The following is a 16,996-nucleotide window of genomic DNA, read 5'->3' on the forward strand; positions in this document are numbered from 1 at the left end:
CTCAAGTAATTTTTTAATTCTGGACTTTTACTTGTAACAGAGTGTTTCTACGTATATTGCAGTATTGGTACTTTTACTTGAGTAAATAATTTGAGTACTTTTTCCACCACTGCTGATAACAGGATAACCGGGCTGAGATCTGACCTTGAAGGTTCACCTGACGAGTGTGTGTGTGCGTGTGCGTGTGTGCGTGTGCGTGTGCGTGTGCGTGTGCGTGTGTGTGTGTGTGTGTGTGTGTGTTTTGGGTGCCAGTGGAATGTGAGATAATTCCTGTAGCTTTGGAGTTAAGAACACGGGGGTCAGAATGCAGAACGCTGGGGTGAAGAGAGAGAGAGAGAGAGAGCGTAACAGGCCCGTAGGTGTCCAGTGTTAGCCGAGCGGAGAGCAGGCAGTGACCTCTGGGCCAAAAGGTCATCCAGGTGCAGACAGTCTGCTTGTAGATCTGCAAGCCATGGGACCGTGTCAACACAGCTCCCAAAACCAACCCAAGACCCTTTTGTTGTGTTGCAAATCCTGGCGCTCTAAATAATGCATCCGTGTCATTGTAGATGTCTTTGGCTATTCAAAAATAGCAGATCTACAAGCTCATAGCGTGGCGCCGAGAGCTTGTAGATCTGCTATTGTTTTGAAATCGTGAAAATGTGTGCAAATCTTTGGATATATATTTTTTAAAGCAAACATTTGTAAAATATCTTGTTCCATTGACCTCCAGAAGCAAAGATTTGAGTTGCAAATGTTGTTTCCAAAAAATATATGTATTCAAAGATTTGCACAAATGTTCAAGATTTTTCAGAAATAGCAGATCTACAGGCTTGTAGCGCGGCACTCTGTGTCACGCTACGAGCTTGTATATCTGCTATTTTTGAATAGCCAAAGTATAAAATGTTTGGATTTGAATCCTGAAAAGTAACAGTTTTGAAGATATGAGGTTTCCATCCGGACAATGAAACTGGGGTGGGTGGGGGCTGGAGGTGGGGGGGGGTCCCACAGGGTCTAGTTTCAGAAACCTACACTAATCTGATGCTATTCTTTGAGGGAGAGCACCTATGGAGAGGCTGGAATGAATGGAATGCAGCATATATATCGGGGTGGACGTATAAGAGTTGAACTGGGCTTGGCTATCGCCAGTGGTGGACGAAGTACTCGACCTCTGAGCTTGAGTCAAAGTATGGATACTCCTGGTCAAATATTACTCAACTGAAGTGAAAGTTGCGCAATCTAAGTTAATAGTGTTCAGAGAAGTTGTCAAAAACATTAAAAAGAATATGCCAGTGAAAGATTATCAAAACTAACTTTTAATTGAAAAGGTTATGACTTTAATGCTTAGTTTTATTTCCTCACGTGGAGCCATGCACACAAATCTAACTAGAGGAGAAAGTAATGATACGGACAGAATCAAACATTTCAAACCTCTATTCCAAGCTGAATCTAAAAAAAAACATTCCATATCAAAATACAAGCTTGTATAGGTCTGCTATTTTCAACCAATGTCCACCCCAGAATACGGACGCTATAGGTTCAAGTCACAAAGAGTCTCCTTTGTGTCTCCTACCGGATCCCACTGCTCGTCATCAAATTATTGGCTATAGGCATGTGACAAAAACAAACAAATATCCATGAATTCAAGTCTCCATGGGGTGAGCAATCTACAGAAAAAAAAAACTTTTGGGTGAACTATCCCTTTAATTGCTGCAGAGTGCAGCGGTTGTGTGGCGGCAGTGATGCTCCTCTCACACAGCGCCTCCACGTTATTTACCCTACAGTATACTACACAGCTCCACATTACTGTCCAGCCTACTGAAGCTGGTGGTGTATTCATCTGTGAGCAGCTCTGACAGCAGAGCCTCAGAGAGAGAGGTGAGGCTCTGATGACCCTCTGTGTCTCTGTCAGACTCAGGACCCCTTGGCGTCATGTCCCACGTCTCCTCAGCGTGTGTCAACATGCACTCATCTAGCAGGGTGTGTAACTGGTCCTCTGAGAGTGTTGGTGGTGACATAGACTGCGAGGAGACAGCATGAGGACCTGCTCTTAGAGTCGTTGTTGTTCCAAGATACAAATATATTTCCTCCAGAACACACACACACACACACACACACACACACACACACACACACACACACACACACACACACACACACACACACACTCTTAGAGGGGCAGAAATGTCTAAAAGGGCACTTTTGGCAAAATCAAGTGTTTACTGGAGATGCGGCGTATGGCAGGGATTAGTACACAGAGGGCAATTATTTCAACATAAAATGCTGCATTCAAGTTCAGGAGAGTTACGAAAAGGCATATTTCTCTGTACGGCATGGCATTTGCCTTTCTTTCACCATAGCATGCTGAATTCATGGTCTGGAGAGCCAGGGCACTTTTTACAGACGTGTAAAACGGCACGGGCTCAAGCCCCCATGAGTGCACGTGCCTGGTCAAAAGCACCCTACAGTATAGAGCAGTGGCTCTATACTGTGTCAAGAAGCCCCAAAATTATATTTGGCCGCGGACCCCCATCTCAAAATATTTTGTTCCAAGGACCCCCCAGAAGCATAGATTTGAGTTACAAATGTTCGCTTTAAATATATATATAATCAAAGTTTTGAACAATTTTTCACGATTTAAAAAAAATAGCAGTTCTACAAGCTCATAGTAGTGTCATAACATAGCACTCGGTGCCACGCTATGAGCTTGTATATCTGCTATTATTGAACCCCACTTTGAGAACCAAGGCCCTAGAGCTCCCTAAAACACTTCCAGTTGGAGAGGATGGATGTTTTTCTACTGATAAGTTCAGACTCCTGACAGGCAGCCGATTAGGACTGCACGCAAATTCAAGGGAAGAAAGCCAGCCTTCTGAAACTACATTATGCTGTTTTGTAAACTATGTCACAGAAGAGGAAAGGCTTGAAAACAACTTCTGGTGTCAATATTTACTTAGAGTGATATCCGAGACGGAGCTATTTGGCAATGGCCATAGCACCAATTTCAATGCTCACATTTACTTGAATAGGGAGATCTTTTTTTTCTCTATCTTACTGATAAGATGGGGGATCGCGTGAGGTTTAAAAGATGGTTGCAATTTCACAGTGCAGGGAGACGGTACTTTGTTTTGGCAGCTGTAACTAAAGAACCAATTTGTTCCAATAATAGCAATTCATTGCCTTGCATAATATCAAAAACAGTTTTCAAAAATAGCCGATATAGAAGCTCGCAACAAGTCTTGATGCAATGGGTTGTGTGCATGTACTGTAGATAGTCGTTTCTTTCGTTGTGGCTATTTTCGTGCGCCTGCAGCCTACAAACACGCACTCTGCCCCACGCGGGTGCAGTGAGTGAGATTCCACCGTGCCATAGCCCGAAGGGATGGAACCTTCTGATTGGTTTGCGAGGCCGTTTCAGACTGAAACTTCATAAATAAAATGACAGAAAATGTCATTTCACTACGTCTTTAAGTGGTTATGTCATGGTTTCAGCCCAGCATGCACAGCCATCCTTCTCCCTCTCCTTCTGACCCTGAACAGAGTGTGTGTGCCCTTTAGTGACCTTTCTGCTGGTGTCTCCAGTGATAGCCATCTCAGGCCCTCCGTCCCGAGACCAGACAGAAGATGATGTCCATACAGATGCCTTCATTCCATCGTGGGATCCCGTCGAGCTACTCCAGACAAATTCACATTCCTGTGTCTCGTGCGAAGTTGCATGGAACTCGATAAGATAAGAGAAAAAAGTGGGGGTCCCTTCTTCACGTCTCTCTCGGCTAAGGGGTCCTTGGGCAGAAAAAAGGTTGAAGACCTACCAGTAAGGCAGTTACTTATGACACGCCTGCCATCACCTATCTGAGCAGAGACCAGAATGGTCACCATGGATCTGCTTCCATCTTTTAGGGAATTTTAAAAGCATGCTAAAGACCCGTCTATTTACTGAGGATTGTTGTTACTATTGTTGTTTTATGCGAGTTGTATAATTGTGCTCGTGATTCACACAGATTGACTCTTTTTGAACGCTCCCTTTCCTCGGGCTGTGCCCAGGGCCAGTGTAATAGCTGGATGGGGGGAGGGGCATTCAAAATACATAACCTATGAACCTACGGATGGACCTCTCCATGAACCCCCCCCCCCCAGCACTCACTCACACAGGCGCGCACGTGCAGACTTGACCCTCACATCTCCCTAGCCAACACATACTGTGTGTGCACGTGTGCACACACAGTATGTGTGTGATCTTACTAAACCCCGTATCGTCTCTGTCGGGTGGAAACCTCATATCTCCAAAACTGTTACTTTTCATTATTCAAATTCAAATGCATCAAAAGTAGCAGATCTAACGAGCTCGAAACCATGATGCGTTTTTGAGCTTGTTAGATCTGCTACTTTTGAGTGACGCTGTATGATCAAGTACGGCGTTCATTTACGATAAAAAACACAAAAACTTAGAATATGGAGATAAGAGATTTCTGCCCGACAGCAACAATATTATTCAAGGTCTCCCTACTGTTTTCGCTCTACACCAGGGGTCTTCAACAGGGGGTCTGTGACCTCTAGGGGGTCCTCAGAGTTACTACAGGGGGGCCGCCAAATATTGTGTGATAGGAACCTTTTTTTCTTTTTTTTACATTAACCGCTTGAATCCTAGCATCTGTTTTCTGAGGAGAACTTTAGCCAAAAAGAGCCGATCTACAAGAGTTTGTAGATTGGCTATTTTGGCAGAGGTTTGGTGAAGAGGGAAAAAAGAGCAGACCAAGTACAGAGATAGACGTCAATTTTATCAAGTATTGACGGTTTAAGTTTTTCAAACACTTTCAAGATTTTTCAAAAAGGCTCAAACATAGCAGATGTACACGCTCGCTAGGGGCCCCCAGAAGCAAGATTGTACTAGATTGTACATCTGCTACTTTTGAATAGCCAAAGTATAAAATATGCTCTCTGGTACCCCCCCCCCCCCCCTCAAGGACCCCTGGGACCCCACTTTGAGAGCCAATGGCTTAACGTACCAAGCTGTCGTGAGGAGAGCGTGTGGAGTGTAGCACGCATGTTTATGACATGGTTATGACACGTTTATTACAAATACAGTACAGTACAGTACAGTACATGTGCACAAACATAAATGAGCCTCTGCTGCAGCGTGAGGAATGTGCCATTTAAAATCCACTGTTCAGTTAAGACACCACGTGACACATGTCTGCAGCGTTCTTGAATGCACTGGGGGCAATAAAACAGAAGTAGTACCCCACAGGTCTGGCTTTCTAATGGGAACGCATCCTAACCAATGCCAGGCATGTTGAACACAAAAACCACAGCCTCTCCTCCAGTTGGTGGAAAAAGTACTCAAATGTTTTACTTAAGTAAAAGTAGTAAGTAAGTGCCAAAAGTAAAAGTACTAAAATGTTTGAAAATAGCCTATAAAATAGGGCTGAAGTGGTTAAATATGTTTTATAATGTAATAATTTATATCTGTCCGTTTTCAAATAATTGTAGTGGAGTAAAAGTAAAAGTATTAGACAATTGGAAATACTCCAAAAGTAAAAGTACCTAAAAATTGTGCTCAAGTAGTACTTGAGTAAATGTACTTAGTTACTTTACACCACTGCTCTCCTCTATAGAGAGACAGACAGACGAAAACCTACTGCTACTTGTGCACAATTGTAAACACATTTGAAACATGTGCCAATTGTCCCACAGGTTTTATACCAAGTGAATGCAAAACATTGAAATATTTGAACTATTTATGACGGCCAAAGCACAATTCGTATGGTTTTGTAAGCTTGTTTTCCTACAGTAAGTTGCAATGTAACACACAGCTCTGTTTACCACATGTCTTTATTCACTGCATGTTAATTGTCATGCATTATTTTGTTTAGACTGTTTTGTTCCACTTTCACTCTGGCAATGTAAACGTGTGTTTTCTCATGCCAAAACAAAAGCCCCTTTGAATTGACTTGAATTGGACAAGGGAAGGAGAAGACGCGAGGCACAGAGACAGAAGAGAGGAGGGGTACTGAGGCGCAGAGACAGAAGAGAGGAGGGGTACTGAGGCACAGAGACAGAAGAGAGGAGGGGTACTGAGGCACAGAGACAGAAGAGAGGAGGGGTACTGAAAGACAGAACAGTTATTTTACAGCAATGCTAAAGCGCTACAGCTCTTTAAAGGAGGATGACCTCAGGAGACCCTCTGCTGTGCAGACAGGGGGTGCTACTGGCTGAGTGATGTGCCCTCCCCCTTCGCCCCCTCCTCACTACATGCCTTTCTTTCAGTGTTGGCAAAGAACTCAATTTGTAAAAAGTAGGCCTACATGTAAAAAGGCCTGCATTCAAAATTTCACGTGAGTGAAAGTACAAAACTATTGGAATCAAAATATACTTTACAGTAGTAAAAGCAAAAGTATGCATTATGCAGGAAAGCCTTCCGGTTCGGACGGGCTTTCCAAACTAGTTGGGACAGTCAGGACATGTGGGGGTGAAGGCGTTCTGAGAAAATTCTGAGACCGCCCATCAGAGGTTCTGAATGATGTCAATGTTGTAGTTACTAGAGGTTGTAGTTACTAGAGGTTCACATCTAGAGTCACTGCCAAATCCGACCGATATGCCCATGTATGGAGGGTCCTTGTACCTTAAATGCCCATATATGGAGATCCCTGATGTCATCAGTATATGCCCATATATGGGCATACCCCCTTTTGTGCCCATATATGGAGCTGACCGATTTGTTTGCGCCTGATGTCATGACGACACATTGAAGTTAGACAACAACACACTCCATATTTGGGCGTACTGTATACAGTAGCTGCATTGGGAACTCCTTATATGGTTATGGCTGAGTCATTGTGACATGCAGCGTGGCGACGTGGTCTGCCCACTGACCGGCCGGTCGTCCCTTAAGCCAATTTTAATATAGGATATCAACTCCCTCTCCGGAAACTTGGGAAGGAGCATGTATTGAAACTTGGGAAGGAGAATGTATTGAAACTTGGGAAGCAGAATGTATTGTGCTTTAGCTCCGCTTGGGTCCAGGACTGCAGCAGACAGTCCTCTGGGCCGGGATCCAGCACAACCAGATGCCACATTCATTCCAGCAAACAGCAGAGACAAGTGCTGTGTTGACAGAATAGCCGTCCAAAGGAAACAAGAAGTGGCTTGTTTCATGGAGGTGATTCTTGACATTTCGCCCTCTCCTCTCGTATGGCTATCGCCCCGTGTCTGGATGGAAGGGATACAGGCACCTACAATCTTGTGGACATTTCAATTTTAAATTGACAATTTGTTTCCAAATTGTAAAACAATAAATAGTTTGGAAAATGGTCTGAAGTATACATGACGTAAACAAAATTATCAGACCTAAAGTTACCCTTATTGTTTATGTCCATAATAACTGGCTAGCCACAGAGATGGCGAATATTGTTACTGGCAGAAACCTTGTATCTCCATATATTTTTTTACTTTTTATGTTTTTTCTCATATTAATATCCCACTTGGTCATACTACAGTGTCACACAAAAGTTGCAAAAAATAGCAGATCTACAAGCTCAAAATGTGTCTCATACAGTAGCTGCATTTTTTTGGCTTGTAAATCTGCTATTTTTGCTACTTTTGGAATATGAATCCTGACAACGTTTTTTTCAAGCTACTCATCACCACTGAGCATGCCCAGTGATTCTTCTGTATTCATTCAACAATGGCAGGCTACACCCGTGGTTCTCAAACTTTTCAGGCTGTTTTTATGGGTCGTGACCTGAGTAAATTTCAAAATTGTTTACGGTTTCTACATTTCCATTGTCTGGGTAGCTCAGTTGGTAGAGCACTCGCCCTCCGACCACAAGGTCATGGCTTCGCTCGTGTGCACCGCCAACTCCGCCAACGAGTAGCACGGTGCGACAAGTCGTGCGGTAAGTACTGGGAGCTGATGGTAAGTGTTGCACTCCACCTCAGCAATCCATCTCCCAGGGGTCTAGCGCACTGGGAAATGGGGTTAGGCTTTGGCTGATAGCAACAATAAGTCTCTCCGACCGACTTACTTACTACTACTTATAAAGAAATGTACTAAATAAAGCATTAGTCAAAAGAGTTTGGGTCGTGCATGGGGTTACAACGCAATCATCTTTTGGGTCTGCAGGTGAATAGAAAGGAACCCCTGTCATAAGTAATGCTTATATAACAATTAAAACATTTTTTTAACATTAAAACATCAACTTTACCCTTACCCTTGTTGATGACCAGGGGTCTTCAACAGGGAGTCCGGGACCCCTAGTCTCAGAGTTACTACAGTGGGGGGCTGCCAAATCTTTGCGTGACAGGATGTATATTTTTCACATGAACCACTTGAACCCTAACATCCCTATTCTGAGGAGAACTTTAGCCAAAGATATCAGATCTACAAGCTCACAACACCTTGCGTTTGCGAGGCGTTGTGAGCTTTTGGCAAAGAGGTTTAGCGTAGAGTGAACAAAGAGCCGACCAAGTACAGAGCCAAAGGTCAAGTTTATGAAGTATTGTCGGTGGTTAAATGTCTGAAAATACACATTAACATGAATCCAACACACACTGATGATAGTGCTGTCAAACAAGTCTATGAAGCTCTCCATGAAATCTATGAAAAAGTTTAATCTGCAACACAATTTGATCCAACATGTACTGGGGGTCCCTGCTTCTTCATTCTCTCAGCTAAGGAGTCCTTTGCCTGAAAATAGCCGAAAACCCTTAGACACACTATTCCTCCCAGTTACGCTCCCCACTGACCAGCTATGAGACAAAGCTGGAATTATTGCCCGAAGCACCACAGCTGTATTAAAATTACAGTGGAAACACTGCTTTCCAAGTGTGGGGGGGTGGGGGGGGGGGATGTTGAGGACATGACTGGAATCTACTCAAGGACGGAATGATCTGTAACGGCACAATTCAGGACGTTTATGGGAAATTGTTTCTGATCGTTTTGGAAATGGGTTGTTTTAGCGAGATATGGATCACTGTCTGAAGTTGGGAGAGGCAACGAGGTACTGAATACCAGAATCCTGACAAGACTTCTGCAGTTATTCTCAACAGTGGTGGACACTAGTAACAAAGTACATTTACTTATAATATTGTACTTTAGTCTCTTTTTTGGGGGTATCTGTCCTGTTACTATATAATGTGTTTCCTGTGCTTAATGTTTTATAAAAAGCACCGTTTCTCAAACCTTTTCATGTCAAGGACCCCCAAAAGTATATATATATTTGGCTCAGGACCCCGATATCAAATATATTTAGTGCCAGGGACCCCCAGTAGCAAAGATTTGAGCAAAAAATGTTTGCATAATTGTATTTTTATATATATATATATATATATATATATATATATATATATATATATATATATATATATTCAAAGATTCACGATTTTTCAGCAGATCTACAAGCTCATAGCGCGGCACAAAGTGACGCACTATGAGCTTGTATATCTGCTATTTTTGAGCCAAAGTATAAAATAACGGTTAAAATGTTTGTGATCTATAATACTTGGACTTGAAGTATACTGGGCTTCAGTACAACCAGTGGATATACAGTATGTGTCCCCGCTATGGACCCTATATGGACTCTGCAGAGCTCGCCGCTGGGCTGCTGTACACACCGGGTTCAGGGCCAGTTTACAACAAGAAGCGTGGGCCGCTCATGTTACAGGGTCATCCACTTCAGTCACATACCTCAGCCTCTCTCGGCCACAGCAGAGACCTGAGGGCCAGTGGTGCTGCGCTGATAAAGAGAGGGGAATTCTATTGACTACCATCAGTGGTGTAAAGTAACTAAGTACATTTACTCAAGTACTGTACTTAAGTATACTTTTTACTTTACTGGAGTATTTCCAATTTTCTGTACTTTTACTTCTACTCCACTAGCCTACATCTCAGAGGCAAATGTTGTACTTTTACTCCACTACAATAATTTGACAGCTTTAGTTACTAGTTACTTTGCAGAGGAACTCAAGGACTTTTTTGGACGGACCTTTTAGACAAAGTGTTTTTAACTGTACTTCATTTCAAATTTCAAAATTCAATCAAAATCAAAACAAACTCCCCATTGCAGTCAGTACTGCAGACTCACTCCTCATTTTCTACCGTAATCTGAAAACTGACCTCTTCAGACTCCACCACACCCTAATACTTACAGTACTGTAACTCTCTCTACACCCCTTCCTGCCACCCTTTCTCTTGATTGATGCTTGCAAATGACTAAGAACTACTACTGAGAATGTCACCCGTACTCTTGTTTTTGTTTCTTAGGCCTGTTTTCTTGACCAAAAATGTAATTTAGATAGTATGTTATTTAAAGAGATGCTATGTTCTTGGTTTACCTGGTATCCTATAGTTTTGAATGCATTCTATGTATGTGATTATTGACCTCCAGTCACTCTGGATAAGAGCGTCTGCTCTAAATACCTAAATTGTACATTGTAAATAGTTGTGTCTGGGCTTGGAATAACTTGGTTTGTGTCCACGTGGCCCAGCTCCCACACAGGAAAATATTAGCAACCGTGAACGGCTGGAAAATCAGAGGTGAGAGAGAGGGGATTCCTTGGCAAGGAGAAGAATTTCCCTGGTAGCTGGGATTGTGTGTGCCTGCGTGCGTGTGTGCGTGCGGAGGGGGGGGTCGACATTTCAGGTCTTGGAAAAGGGAGAAGCAGCGATCATGACGCACATTAATGTCTCAGATCTGTTTCCAATGCGTCTATTGTATACATAAATCTCTGCGAAGAAGTAAATCACGCAGATATCTCTCCACCAATACCTGACTCCTGATGTGTGACCTTAAAGCCCCATTTACACTGCGTCGCAGGACGGTGTCGCGCGTTAAAAATAGCCGACCAACAAGCTCACTTTCTGGCGTGGATTTGGCCATACATTTGGCTGAACGCTGCAATGGAATCAATCAAGCATGGGGAAGGATCTCTGCTCATCCAACCCTGCCTTTGCGTCAAACAATTTGGAGAGACTGACCTTTTCAGTATTTTCCACCTTTTACCAATAGAGTGCTGCCCTCCAGCAAGCCAGACTAAACACCATACCACACCAAGACACCAGAACCATGCACTCCAGGTAGTTAATAACCATATTTATTTTTCCTTTTCTTTGCCAAATACATTTTCACTTTGTAACACAGCGTGCCTCGATTCAATTTGCGAACACAAACACCTCTGACATCATCGCCTGACTCCGGAGCGAACCCACAAATCGTTCTCAGGCATTTAGCTGTTACTGATAAGCGTAAACAGTAAACATGACTTCTTGAACAGGTGAAAACTTATGTACTCCAGGTGACATCATCGACGTTTGTATATGCGATAGAAGAATGTCTTTTTTTGGATGAGGCATACTAATTACTGAATAACTGAGTGATATCATCTCTTACAAACAATATGAGTCTTTGTGAGCTGAGGTTATGCATGCGCACACGTTTTCTGAATTGATGTCAAGCTTCAGTTCATTTGGACATAATCTGTTCAGTATTGCACGGTTCATTTTAGTTTTAGGTTTTTTGTATAAAGCCATGCAATATTGTTTATACTGCTACAAGTCAACTATATTATGGGCCCTGATGACGGCTCTGTGAGCCAAAACGCGTTGGCAGCTGTAGCTATTTTTAGTCTTTGCCTCGCCATACTGCAGTGTTAATTCCGTCGACTAAAATTATGACGAAAAATGTTCGTCGACTATCTTTTTTCACTGACGAAAACTAAATAAAAATAAGCTACGATGACTAAAACTAAGACTAAATATAGGCCTATTGACAATTTTGTCAACAAATAAAAACTAGATGTTAGGTAGGGACTAATGGAGAAGAGATCCAGTAGTCATTTTTGGTTTGGTTGCACTCTGAAAATAGCAGAGCTTGTAGATTGCTATTTTCAGTACGCAGCGAAGTATAAAATCTGGCATTACGACGCCATCAAGGCCTGCCAAAACACATTTTGGTCGACAAACTCAACTGTAGATTTAGTCGACTAAAATCTTATGATATTTAGTCAACTAAAACTAGACTAAAACCTTTCCGAGGACAAAAATAAATAAATGAAAATGTGCTCTCAAAATGAACACCGTCACACTGTAATGAAGGCTTTTTAATGTTCTCAACTGAACAGTGTGCCTTGGACTCTTTTTAAGTTCTACTGTACCCATTTGCTCTCTACAGAGGAATGGAACTTAAACTCTGTTATGAGTGTTGGAAAAAGTTAAAGATGTTGCTTGCAGACAAATTCCATACTGCCAGATTTCTTCTCCCCACAAAAAAAAATAAGCATTGAAGCACTAAGAATGATAATACAGAACGCGTGTGACATTTACATTGCAGTCAGTGTCGAGTCGGGACTGACATAATAAAACGCTGCGACACATAGTCTAGTGTTATAAATGTCTAGCAACATGTCAAGCAACACCAGCCTTTTAAAGAGGCCCGGGTGCTTTTGAAGTTCCGCGTTTCGTAATGATAAAACGGTTTTCCTCAATTAGTAAAGAAATTCCATTCTCTTTCGTAAGTAGGCCGAGAATATAGTTCCCGATTGCATGGCATATAGGGCCTGCTTTGAAGTAAAGGGAGTGGCTGTCACTAACTTTTTTATCACCTCACTGACATGTGGTGTATAAGAAACAAAACATATGAAGGGCATCTTTTTTTCATGTTTAATTTAGACATGCATACTGTGCAATATGCCGCATTTCGACATGGAGAGCTGTGCTGGTGAAGCGGTGAAGGAATACTTTTATCTATTAATGGAATAATCAAGAAGCGTATTTTTTATAATATATTAATAAAATATATTTTTCAACCAATCTATTAACCACATGAACGTTATTTTGACAACAGCGTCATATAATAGTGTCAATAATATTGATATGTTTATATGTAATATTTTCATGCCCAAAATAGCGATAGATTTGTAATCAATTATTTTATTAAATTATCGATTATTTATTTATTTTATAGTCTATTTAGCCTGATTGTTGAATTAACTGTAGTAAGAATGTAAATTAGGGCCGGGTCTATAAACCCTACTTGGCTTTTTTCCCTCTACAGTCTACACCAGTGGTTCCCAGACTTTGTAGCTCAAGACCCAAGACCGTCTAAAGAAATTAGACGTTTGCCCAGGACCCAAACTGGTGAAAATAGCAAATCTACAAGCTCACAACCACACGTCGCTTCACAGCATTGCGAGCTTGTGGATCTGCTATTTTCCATACTTCTTAAACGTTTTTTTTTTTTTTATTCATGCAATTTATTAGATGTTATTTTATTTATGAAATACTTTTGAAAAATGAAGGAATCGTTTTTTTTTTATCTTTTGAAAATGTAAAAAAAAATAATGTAGGAAACAAAAAAAAGAGGATATTTACTCGTGACCCATAAAAATTGGTCCGCGACTCTAACATGGGTCCGGAAACAGTCGTCTACACCAAATCTCTCTACCGAAAATAGCCGATCTGCTATTTTCACCGAATGTTCAGCCCAGAATAGCAACGGCTAGGGTTCATGTGGTTAACCACAAGGACTACTGTGACCTGGCAACCACACAAGATCCAGATGAAACAGGCACCCTGGTGTGCGAGGTCAAGACAGGCTGCCCCCGTGAACAATGACACGGCTGAACACACCCCAATCCACCTCTTAAGTTCTCCTCTGCCGCGCGGAAAACTTAAAGTCACAAAATGTCAAAGAGAAGTGAGAAATCATGACTGCAAGCCTTTGTTCTGGAGACATTCTTGCGTTGTGCCCTTAGCTACTGCCTGGGCTTTTGGGGGAAAAGAGTGGCAGTTTTGTTGGCTGTAATCCTGAGGCGGGGGGGAAAGAAGGAATCCCTACCAAGGCTAGGCTTAAAAGTCTCCAGGGAGATATTGTTGGGAGGTTCAATCCAAGACAAGAATGGAAGGAGGACATTAAAGTCTTACGGAGGAAAGGCCATCGATACAGTAAAACCACTTGAACCCTAGTGGGCCTATTCTGGGGCAAACATTCGGCGAAAATAGCCAATCAACAAGCTCTTGTTGTGAGCTTCATCAACGAAATCATGTGAGCTTGTAGATTGGCTGTTTTTTTAAGTTATGAGGGGAGAAAAAAAAGGAGCAGTATATTGTCCAGTATATTGTCACTGTCAGGCAGAAACCTCTAATCTCTATATTTAGCATTTTTTTGTTTTTTTTCTGAAATTAACGCCATACTTGATCACACTTGTCGATTTTTTTATTTGAATCCTGAAAAGTAATGAGTGTCCACGTAAAGTCCGTACGGTGCGTTCAACACCTCTCGTTCATCATTGAGAACACTGTGCGGGGGGGGGCGGGGGGGGGTGGGGGAGTTGAGCTCATAAATACACAAGCGCGTAATTCGTGATGAGCTGAATTACGCTTGAATCTTTTGGGGGCGACAAACAGAAAGACACACTGACCGACTGACACAGTGGCTTATACTGATCACAACTAATCATTAACCACTCGAGCCCCCCAGCATCCCTATTCTGGGGGGGGGGGATTCAACCAAAAATTGCAGATAGAACCACTGATCTAATCCATGCAATCCGGGAACGCATACTGTGTCATTTTAGATTTTTATTTTATTTTTATTTTATACTATTCAAAAATAGCATATATAGCGTGGCACTATTTATTTTTTGTTGAAAAATCGTGAAAAAAAAACTTATGTTGCTATAATATCAGTGGTTCTCAAACTGTTTTCATGTCAAGGACCGCCAAAATTATATGTCTTTGTCCGTGGACCCCCCCATCTCAAAATATTTTGTTCCAGGGACCCCCAGAAGCAAAGATTTGAGTTAAAAATGTATATAGTATATATTCAAAGATTTGCACGATTCATTTTCTTCAGAAATAGCAGATCTACAAGCTCATAGCGGCACTCTGTGCCACGCTATGAGCTTGTAGATCTGATATTTTTGAATAGCCAAAGAAATCTAAAGTGACACAGATGCATTCCCGTATTGAATGGGCTAATATAATCTGATTAGCTTCACTTACCGTTATTTTAGTAAACCGAGTTGAGGGAGCATGAGGGAACGAGTGAGTAGCCTAATATATATGTAAGTGAGGCAAATGTGGGTTAGGGTTAGTTAAAAAATGTTTCAAGATTTAAAAAAAATAGCAGATCTACAAGCTCATAGCGCGGCACTCGGTGCCACGCTATGAGCTTGTATGTCTGCTATTTTTGAATAGCCAAAGACAAAAGCCAAGTGACACAGATGCGTTCCAGGTCTTAAAGGGATTATAAGTGAGGCAAATGTGGGTCTAGATACTGTAAGACCTCTCTTGATCCCACAGGGGAAATTCAGTCACCAAAGGCAGCGCAGCAGTTAAGACACAGACTACAGTTACATACATGGCAAGAAAAGTTCTGCCGATCAGTGGTTCTCAAAGTAGGGTCCTTGGGGGGGAGGGTTCCAGAGGATTTTCATCACCCATATCTGAGAATGAGTTAGGACTAGGGTGTGTGAGTGAGTGTGTGTGTGTGTGTGTGTGTGTGTGTGTGTGTGCGTGCGTGCGTGCGTGCGTGCGTGCGTGCGTGCGTGCGTGCGTGCGTGTGGCAGCGTTGATTTCGTCGACTAAAACTATGACGAAAAATGTTCGTCGACTACCCGTTTTCATTGACAAAAAAATAAATAAAAACGAATTTATTATGACTGAAACTAAGACTAAATATATTGACAATTTCGTCAACAAATACAAACTAGACTAAAATGTTAGTGAGGGATTAGTAGAACTAAAAGACAAGTCATTTTATGTTTGGTTGCGCTTGGGTGTTGCGCTCTCTGAAAACAGCAGATCTACAAGCTCACAAGGCATCGCGCTGCAACGCGTTGTGAGCTTGAGCTTGAGGCTATTGTCAGCATGCAAACAAGTGTAAAATCAGCCATTACGACGCCGTCACGTCGACTAAATCAACTGTAGATTTAGTCGACTATAATCTTATGATATTTAGTCCACTAAAACTAGACTAAGTAAAACATTTCAGATGACTAAGATATGACTAAAACTAAATGGAATTGATTCAAAAGACTATGACTAAAACTGAAGCAAAATTTGCTGTCAAAATCAACACTGTGTGTGTGTGTGTGTGTGTGTGTGTGTGTATGTGTGTGTGTGTGTGTGTGTGTGTGTGTGTGTGTGTGTGTGTGTGTGTGTGTGTGTGTGTGTGTGTGTGTGTGTGTGTGTGTGTGTGTGTGGGTGTGTGTGTGTGTGCGTGCGTGCATTCGTGTGTGTACGTGCGTGCGTGCGTGTGCTGTGTGGTCGTTCATGCATGTGCCTATGAATGTCTAAATTCTTGACTACTGTCAGTGTCCGTTTATTCACGTGCATGTGTGAATGTTTGAATGTGTGCGTGTGTGCGCATTGCTGCTTTGAACTCACCATCAGGTGTTGACGCGTGTCCAGCATCTCCAGCTGCTGTTGGATGTTGGCTGCTGTTGGATGGGCTGGAGGCCTCTTTCCTGCAATGGTAGAAAGTAACTAAGTACATTTACTCAAGTACTATACTTAAAAGACGACTTCACCCATTTTCATCTATGTTCATATAATTGGTCCTCACTAATGCTCATGACAATATGTCAGCATTTTTGTCCACTCACTCTGTGTCTCAGAGGAGGGCTGTGGACAGTTCAGAAACCCGCCTACCAGTGACATCATCGATGGAGAATCCAAGCTAATAGAAACCGCAGGCTTTATACTCCTGGAAAGCTATCATGCTATAATGGAAGCCATAAATAAAACATTTGAAATGTTGTTTAAAAAAAAAAAAAGGTTTTCTGTCCTCAGCCATATGAGACACAGACCAAGTTTTATCATGAGCATTAGTGAGGACCACATATATGAAGTTGAAAATGGGTAAAGCCGTCCTTTAAGTACAATTCTGAGGTACTTTTACTTTACTTGAGTATTTCCATTTTTCATTACTTTATAATTCTACTCTCAGAGGCAAATATTGTACTTTTTACTCCAATACAATTATTTAACAGCTTTAGTTACATTTAGATTATAACTACA

This window comes from Gymnoscopelus microlampas, assembly GCF_963454915.1.
Source record: "Gymnoscopelus microlampas genome assembly, chromosome: 20".
Taxonomy (NCBI): domain Eukaryota; kingdom Metazoa; phylum Chordata; class Actinopteri; order Myctophiformes; family Myctophidae; genus Gymnoscopelus; species Gymnoscopelus microlampas.